The 9,914-nt window shown below is 36.9% G+C and overlaps 1 long non-coding RNA gene across 1 annotated transcript; it reads left to right on the top strand.

The window, feature by feature from the left end:
- The first annotated feature begins 464 nt into the window (after positions 1 to 464).
- Positions 465 to 4,175, top strand: LOC308680607. The gene is made up of 3 exons (XR_014028931.1): positions 465 to 596; positions 1,470 to 1,503; positions 3,202 to 4,175. It is a non-coding gene; the product is annotated as an uncharacterized lncRNA (long non-coding RNA).
- The last annotated feature ends 5,739 nt before the right edge of the window (positions 4,176 to 9,914 follow it).

Here is a 9,914-nt window from a genome sequence, read left to right as displayed (position 1 = left end):
CCTTAAAGATTATTAAGCATGTGGGGGTTAAAGTGAGTTTTAAGATTTGTACACACATTAGGCAAGCCTATTTAATTATTTATAGTCTTTTAATTTTGTCTTGCAAATAGATGTTCATTTTGATCATCATTTGTAGGCTATTTGCCCGAAAAATTCATTTAGGCCTATATTTTATGTCTTTTATTAATCGTTTTTCCAAATCTGCGTGGCTTTGTGTGCGTTTGTATGTGTGTGTGTGTGTGTGTGTGTGTGTGTGTGTGCCCGCGCGCGCGCGCGCAGATTGAAATTATCCGCCATTACGGTTCGTTGCTGCTAGTCCCTCCCACAACAGTTAGCTACAGATCTGTCTCTGTCGTCGATCTGTGTCAAGGGCAAGCGGGAGATTTGAAGTTTCAGTCTACGCTCGTGAAGTAGTCGTGGATTGTGATCACAGTGGTTCAAAGCTATAATCGTATTCGACAGAAGCAGCCAGCCGTGAGCAGGAGCGCTGAACACATATTAGTTGTTTGTAGTCTGGGTGTCAGTCCAGAAATAACGCGCCCGGTGGCCTGGTTCGTCGTCACAGCAGACCTCATCCCGACCGATCAACGGCTGAGGTAAGAGTCTCATACTACATGTGTGTACGATATTTTATATTACATTTGTGTTAAGTGGTTAGACAGTTTCCATGCTAACGTTAGCATTCTTAAATGATGTTCAGTTATAACTGGGTCAGGGCAAAACACTGAAAATGCAGCATGCGTTTTTAATTATCGATCTGTGTTAAGAAAGATCAGTTGAACCCAACCCACATCTCTACTTGTTAACTTAAAGACCTAAAACAATCTTTAGTAGACTTGTTATTCATATTAAAGTCCATAATTGTGTATAAAATCTTCGTTATGATAGTCAGTAGCTAACATTAAACCAATAAATGGCGGGATATTTTGAAACACTGTCTGGAAGCTGAAAACTTTTCTCTTAAAAAACATACTTTATTTTATTATAATAAAATTGTAGTAAACACGTTTTTAGCTTATTTTTTACCATTCTAATAGCCACAGTTTTACTAAAAATAGGCCTACCGTGTTTCTTTTGTTTATTTCGTAATAGTTAACATGACTAACTTTATTAAGACCGTTAAGAAATCGAAATACTGTAACTTAACGTACTTGTTGATGATACAGGACTACTAGAATATGAATACAACATGATGAACCCCTAGGACCTAGGTGTGCAGCTTGGTCACAGTAAATCATATTCATTTAACATTACTTTCTATAAATGTAACTTAGCTAAAATCACATGGCAGCTCAAAATATTACTGTTAGCCTTTCCAGCTCAGCTTCAAGATCATAGTCATTTGAGTTTTTGCATTGTCCCAATGGAACATATTCTGACATGTGTAAATCTAATACTGAGTTTTAAAATAACTTGTGTGTGTGTGTGTGTGTGTGTGTGTGTGTGTGTGTGTGTGTGTGTGATTTCAGGTCACGTGGAAAGCAGATGATCATGGCAAACAAGGTATGGGAAGAATTCATTAAAACATAAAAATCATAACGGTTCTGATTCCATATGTTCATAATTCCATATGATTGCACTAAAAGTATGCACAAGGTTTGGATTTTCTACAGCAAGATTACGATTGTGTTAGATTCCACCCATCTTTCTTTCTTTTTTAAATTTTTTTAACTACCCACTAAGCAAAATGATGTCCGAAAGACTTCTTTTCAATGTCTTTGTTACAAAAATCAGACGTTGAAATGCCGTCCACTGAGGAGCCAGAATGAAAGTTATGACGTCTTTTTTTGACGTGTTCTGCACGTCCGATATAGACGTTCATCGAACCTTCGTACAAGGTTAAAACTAGTTCAGATGTGGCCATTGTGGACATATTTCAACATCATTTATGGTCTCATTTAGACATAATTACTTTGACTATTGCTGTCTTATGATCTTACTGAGAATTAACAGAGGTTTAGATGTTGATATTAGTTTAATTTGAAGTGTCACCATTGTGGCGATCTGTGTTTGCTTTAGTTGGGCTCTTGGTTCCCGTTCCTTTTATTTTAACTTTTCTTTGGCTGCTGTAACAGTGTGTTTGTGTAACACAATTGTTGTGGCAGAGAAAGCCTAGAAAAAGTTTGAGGTGTTATCAGTTCAATGTTGATGATGACATAATTATCACAAAATGGGCCTTTAATATTGTGTTTAAAGTTTTGTGTTTATATTTGCCATTAATAACCACCAACCTTTTGGAACTGCATTATTGGTGAAGGTGTATTTATTTGAAGGTGTATAAAAAGCATGTGCACATTATGTTTTGAGCAAGAGTATCATACAGTCACACACAGACATCAAGACTTTGGATATGAATCACAACAACGATGACAACCAAAAAAAGCTTGGGAATTAAGGATGAGTTTTGTACTTTTTTTAAATTGTCACCATTGTTGGAAATCATATGCACAATCTTGATGTCTGTGTGTGACTGTATGATACTCATGCTCAAAACATCATGTGCACATGCTTTTTATACACCTTCAAATAAGTGATCATTTTAATGTTTTTGGCACCAATAATGCAGTTCCACAAGGTTGTTGGTTATTAATGGCAAATATAAACACAAAACTTTAAACACAATATTAAAGGCCCATTTTTGTGATAATTATGTCATCATCAACATTGAACTGATAACACCTCAAACTTTTTCTTGGCTTTCTCTGCCACAACAATTGTGTTACACAAACACACTGTTACAGCAGCCAAAGAAAAGTTAAAGTAAAAGGAACGGGAACCAAGAGCCCAACTAAAGCAAACACGGATCGCCACAATGGTGACACTTCAAATTAAACTAATATCAACATCTAAACCTCTGTTCATTCTCCCTAAGATCATCTGACAGCAATAATCAAAGTAATTATGTCTAAATGAGACCATAAATGATGTTGAAATATGTCCACAATGGCCACATCTGAACTAGTTTTAACCTTGTACGAAGGTTCGATGAACGTCTATATCGGACGTGCAGAACACGTCAAAAAAAGACGTCATAACTTTCATTCTGGCTCCTCAGTGGACGGCATTTCAACCTTTGATTTTTGTAACAAAGACATTGAAAGGAAGTCTTTCGGACATCATTTTGCTTATTGGGGCTCTGTCATTTAGAAACATGACTTTTCCTATCACTACTATCTTAATGACACATATCTTTTAATCCAGCTAGATGATCTGACGGTTGCTGCTCGCATCTCAGCCTACCTGATGGAAAATTCTTGCTGGATGAATGACCTTCCCCTTTAAATCAGCCTTGCCAAGACAGAACTGCTTATGGTTCAGCTTTCAGCCAAAACATACTTGCTGTGATCCTGCTGATTTGCCTTATCATTAGGAGGATCAGGCCCTTCCTATCGGAGCTACACAACTCTCTTGTTCTATCCAGACTGGGCTATTGTAATGCTCTCCTGGCAGCTCTTCCAGTGTCAGTCAAACCTCTGCAACTGATCCAGATGCTGCAGCAAGAGTTGTCTTTAAAGGTAGCCCTATGCCTAAACTCACTGCTTCCGATCTATGTGTCCTCCAGAAGCTTGTGCTCTGCAAGTAAACGGCGCCTTGTGGTGCCATCATCCCAAAGAGACACAAAACCACTTTCACTGACATTTACCTGGACTGTTTCCTGGTGGTGGAATGACCGGCGCAACGCAACACATTTTCAAGAAACTGCTAAAGATCCATCTTTTTCATAAACACTTCACCCAATAATACTAAATCTTTGTAAAAAAAAAAAAAAAAAAACACCTTTCTATGTGTACTGTACTAGACTAACTGGGACTTGTCACTGCACTTGTTGCTTTTTATTATCTTTAATTATTATCTTAATTGGTTAGTCACTTTGGATAAAATGTAATTGTAAATGTTAAAATAAGTTATACTGTAAAGGTATACGGTAATTGCTTTTTATTGTGGATATTTTTACATGTTCTAAATTATATACTAAGCTTCTATTTCCTATCAATCACTTATCTTGATGTTTAGTGTTTGTTCAATTACTAATACTGTAAATATGCAGGTAATTTGTACTCATACATTTAGTTAATTTAAAAGAAATTGACTGTACATTTGCTATTATTAAGTACTTAATTAGAGATGTTGTGAAATTGGATCTGTACAAATAAAAAATAAAACTGTAAATTTACAAACATTTGTATTTGAATTTATGTACTTGTGTGCATTTTTTATACATAATTTCATTGTTATTTTACACATAAAAACTATATTAAAAGAAAATTACTGTAGATAGACAGCATTATTATATAAAATAATTTTATAAAACCTTAAATTTACAGTATTTAATTGTTTTAAATGTGTATATGACTTTTTAAAACATTAAAAATCCCAATAATTACATAAGATTTAATGTAATATTAAAGATATAATCTGTTATTTAATTATGGAAAATTACTGTATTTTAACGAGATTGTTTTTTGCCGTTATTTTACGGTAATTTTCTGGCGCCCCAGCTGCCGGAATAATACCGTTTTTTTACAGATTTTTTTTTTACAGTGCAGGCCTTATTTAAAGGTAATTATAGTCATCTGCAAAAATGTGTATCATCAGTATAATCAAACATTAGTGTAATTATTACTGTGCAGTTATTTAAAATGATGATTGACAAATGATAAACATAATGCTATTAATCTCTCCAGATAAACTTTCTCTCTCAGATTCATTGTGCGTCTGAAGCTCTTAACAGATCTATCTGTCTATCTGTCTATCCATCCATCCATCCATACATACATACATACATACATACATACATACATACATACATACATACATCCATCCATCCATCCATCCATCCATCCATCCATCCATCCATCCATCCATCCATCCATCCATACATCCATCCATCCATACATCCATCCATACATCCATCCATCCATCCATCCATCCATCCATCCATCCATACATCCATCCATCCATACATCCATACATACATCCATACATCCATACATCCATCCATACATTCATCCATACATCCATACATCCATCCATACATCCATCCATACATCCATACATACATCCATACATCCATCCATCCATCCATACATCCATCCATACATCCATACATCCATACATCCATCCATACATCCATACATCCATACATACATCCATCCATACATCCATCCATCCATCCATCCATACATACATCCATACATCCATACATCCATCCATACATCCATACATCCATCCATACATACATCCATACATCCATACATCCATCCATACATCCATACATCCATACATACATCCATACATCCATACATCCATCCATACATCCATACATCCATCCATACATACATCCATACATCCATCCATCCATCCACTTCCATCCATCCATTGCTGCCTCAATTCAAACTGATATTCAGGAATCAGTGTGGATTCACACTTGGCAGAATTGAGAATCTAGGTCAACACTTTCTTCTCTACCAAGATAATGTACAATAACTACTGTACACTGACCCTGAAGGGAGAAAAGCGACTTTTGATTGATTTTACATCAGTTTTCACACTCTCTGTTTTCTATGAATCTGATCATAGTTCAATCTGTCACAGTCTAACAGATTTGATTTCACTGAATGTGTATTTACAGTGTTTGTCTTTAACGACAAACTAGTTCAGCCTGCTAGAATAATATTTATCAAAGTGTTACAGTCATATACGGCCTCTGGGTCTGTACAGGTCTGGCATAAGGTGATATTTGAAGCGTGCGGTGGGTGAAAACCCCTCAACGTCTGTCACGGTTGTCATGGTTTGTTTCCACTCTCTCAGAAAACAATCACGTCTTTGTTGTCCTGGTCTGGAGAGGATCCTTCAGTCCGCGTGTCGCCGCATTCACTGATTGCTCTCTTTTGCTGTTGTTACCTCATATGATATTTTGAGGCTCATTTGAATGGTCCTGCATCTGATATCACACAACACAATAAGCCGAAGATGAGATGGCCAGTCTGAGGACATGCAAATCATCTCTATAAATTGGATTTCGCCGTGTTAATACGAACACGCTGATTGTGAGTATATTGTCCAATCATGTTGCAGAATCACACAAGCTATTATCACAAATCCGTTCGTCTAATGTCACACTTTGAGTCTGACCTCTATGCAAAATGTTATTATTCGTTCCATTTATTTATTTGATCCTTTTACGTATGTCTTTGACGTTAAGGTTGGCTTTTCTCGTCAGTTCATGGCAGCCACAGAGCATTCTTCGGGAAATATGATTCTGAAAACCGTCCCGAGATACTGCCAGACGAGAGAGGTTTGGCTTTCCAGACAAGAGTGAGTGTTTCCAAAATACACAATATTTCAGAAAACTAAGAGCTGAACATGAGATGGAATTAGTATTTTCAGAACTATAATTTTTTGCAGTTCTTTTTGGAAACATCTCTAAAACAAATACATGTATTTTTTTATTTTATTTTTATGCAGTCTCAGATGAAATAGAAATCCAGAGTGCAAATAAATGGCAAGTCTTTTATTTTCTGAAGAGGGTTTTGTGTGTGGTTACCATGATGTTGCAATACACAAGAAATCCATGGGACTTCAATACTTAAAGTCCCCCTGTAGTCAATCATTTTATCCCTTAAAACTCATCTTTGATCACCAAAATGACATATTTAAAAATTTTTTCCTTGAAAAAAAACTTGAATCCTTAAAATATCTTGAATGTAACTCGACACCCTTGCCTCATTTAGTATGCGCGGTTCTATGAATATGCAAATGAGCCCCGCCTCCACTCCCTCCCTCAGCTCAGAGATCCACTGGTTGACGATCACACGTTGATCTGATTGGTTACAAGGTAGTTTGTGACGTCAGAAACACCAGCGATTTCAAAGCGTGTTTTTGAGACTGTCTTTGGTTCACTGCAGTTTTAAGGAGGAAATACTCAGCAATGCTGTCGACTTATGAATTCACACATGCTTTGACTATAAGCATATTAAAAACACCACATAGACACATAAACAACATTAAAAACTGGATGTTCACCAAAGGGGGACTTCAAATACATGCATGGTTTAAAAAAAAAAAAAGTTATACAAGATTCAACTCGTTTTTTTAAAGAGCAACTTGCAGGTTAGAAGACCCAACAAGTCAATGTATAGAAAAATAATGTAGGAACTAGATTTTCTTAAAAAAATTTTTATAAATACGCTACAGTGGCTTCTGGAGTCGTTTTTGTGAGAAAATTTTACTTCCGCATCTGAAAATGGGCGTGACGGGCGAGAGTCGTGACGTAGCACGAGGGAGAGCGGTCGATTCAAACAACAGAGAAAAATGGATTGCAATGACATTTCGGACGCTGAGGAAATTGTTGACGGACCACAGCCATACAATTATGAGCCTGCTAGGCTGCCAAGAGAGCAGGGACAGGCCAGGATTAATGTTAGACAGAACATATTGGAACTTACAATAACAGAAACTAAGCTTTGATCAGGCGTTTGTCATGCTCATTAATATCCGCCCAGACTAACGTTACGTGATATAACTTAGCGGTTTCTCATCGAGAGACAGAGAGATATTTATTCCTGCAAACATTTTTTGTTCCATAGGTGCTTGTGTGGGAAATGCGAGGCAATGTTTACAGCTGAGGAAAGTCAGTGTTGCAGAGGTGGATGCATACTGGGCCTTAGTGGAAAATGCCAAACTTCCATGGTTGCAGTTAGTGTTACTACAGTAAAGCCATGGTGAATGTTGCTGATCTGTGGACACTGGATAGTTCGTTCATTCATTGCACAATGTTTATTCCTGGTTTCCACGTCAGCGCTGTTCGATCCGTTAATAACGGAGAAATGTTAATATTTCTCACTAGATCTCGCAGCGATGTTATTACTTCAGTGGCGAATTCAAATGCTTTATTTACTGGATCTCGCAGTTAGGCTACAGTGTTGCTTGATCAGGCTCGCGCTGCACTGGTCCAAACTGATAAACAGTCCACACAAACACAATAACGAGTAGCTCAGTTTCGTTCCGCTTACATTGCGTTTGCCAGTTGATGTTGTGCTCGCGCCTACATCCGGCGGGAGAACCCGAAGATGTGTGCATAATTCTCCGGAGTGAAATGTGCGCCACAAACGACCGAGTGTGCGGTGACAGACGCGGCAGTGAAGTCTGCTCTCTTCACCTGAACAAAACGCACCCAAGAACGAAAAGCCTTGTTTTTCCTAGAAGGAAAATGATGGACACGATGTCCTGACAGGCTGGATTTTGTGCAACCAGCACAAACACAATCATTTACCATTATGGCTTCTCTAAAACTCGATCTAAAACTTTCTCTGTCGCTCACTACTGCTCTAACTACTACACCCACAATGAGAGCGCTGGCTGAACGCGAGCTCATATTTACCTCGGCATACGTCATATGACGCGTTGCTAAAGGGGGAAAGGCGTATTCCAGAGCCTAGCACATTTTCATCAAAATCTCTACAACCAATTAGATTTCATTAGTAATTTCTACATATGTGTTTTTAAAAAACCTCTTCAGACAATATCAAGTATTAATTCAGTTATAAATTTAACCTGCAAGTTGCTCTTTAAGTCAGTTTAATGTTATTTAAGTTGAAATGACTTAAACATCCAAGTTAACTGTACTTAAAATTTAAGGCAGCAACTTTCTTTTCCAGTGCTATGGTCACATTGTAGTCCAAACAAGCCGTCCATTGTAGTTCTGTTAAATAAAATATTTCTATCTAAAGTTGAAAAAGTGTAAAAGCTTGAAGAGCAAACATATTGAAGAAAAACAAGTTCAATTCTGAGTTTAGCTAACTCTATAGTGTCTCTGTAAAGATTTTTTACAGGTCAAGTTTCTGTGAAATGTGCGATGTGAAGTTTCAGATCTTCTGTTGGCTTGTTTCCCCATCTGAGCGTCACAACAGAACGTCTTTCTCTCATTGTGCCAGGTGAACAGAACGGGCTCTGCTGGTTTCTGCCAGCGTCCTCCTCACCATCTCGCTGAGAGCAACAGAAATCTGCTGTGATGATTAGCGCTTCATCTCACACACACTTCATTATCTACCTCTGCGCTTCGGATCAGCCACGGATGTGACACACACTCAGGAAAACAACCTGAAACTCATGTGTTTCGCAGCTCATTACAAACCAAGCTGGAAGTTTCATGGTTTAATATCGTTTACCTGCAGTTTTCTACCCACTACTTTGAAAGGATAGAACTGTAACAAGTGGTTTATAATTAGTATTTCAAATCTTAAGGAAAAGAACAAAAAGTTCAGTATATTTAAGCTACTTAAAAAGACAATAACTTTTAAACTTTAATTATTAATTTAATTAGAGACATACTGTCTGAAGGAAGGTTTTAAAAAGAAAAATCGCAATCGGGGCGACAGCATTAAACTTGAACGGTTCATGTAATGTATTAACTAACATGAATAACAATAAGCAATATTTATTATTGCTAATACATTTTTTATTGTTAATTTAAATAAAAATGTTGTTCATGTTAGTTCACAGTGCATTAACTGATGTTAACAAATACAACCTTTGATTTAAATAACGTATTAGTAAATGTTGAAATTAATATTAAGTAAGATTAATAAATGATGAGGTATTGTTCATTCTTGGTTCATGTTAACTAATGGAGTTAACTAATGAATCTTATTGTAAAGTGTTACCAATTAAACAAACTTAAAAACTAAAACAAAAAGACTTCAGGCTAATTTGTGTTTGCTGTAAAAAGCCCTAAAAGTGTGATGCTGGAACCGAATCAGTGAATCGATTCATTGACATTGTAGGATTGAAAATAATCCAAGATATTTGAAATGAACAAAGATATTTGCTTTACTGTTTTCCACTCCCTCTTTCACCACAGGGACCATGTGGATTTCCTAAAGACACCGAGAGGCTGATAGTGATCAAGGCCT

This window comes from Scardinius erythrophthalmus (assembly GCF_964197995.2).
Source record: "Scardinius erythrophthalmus genome assembly, chromosome: 20".
Lineage (NCBI taxonomy): Eukaryota > Metazoa > Chordata > Actinopteri > Cypriniformes > Leuciscidae > Scardinius > Scardinius erythrophthalmus.
Note: the sequence above shows the minus strand (reverse complement) of the source record. Positions and strands in the feature narration are given on the sequence as shown.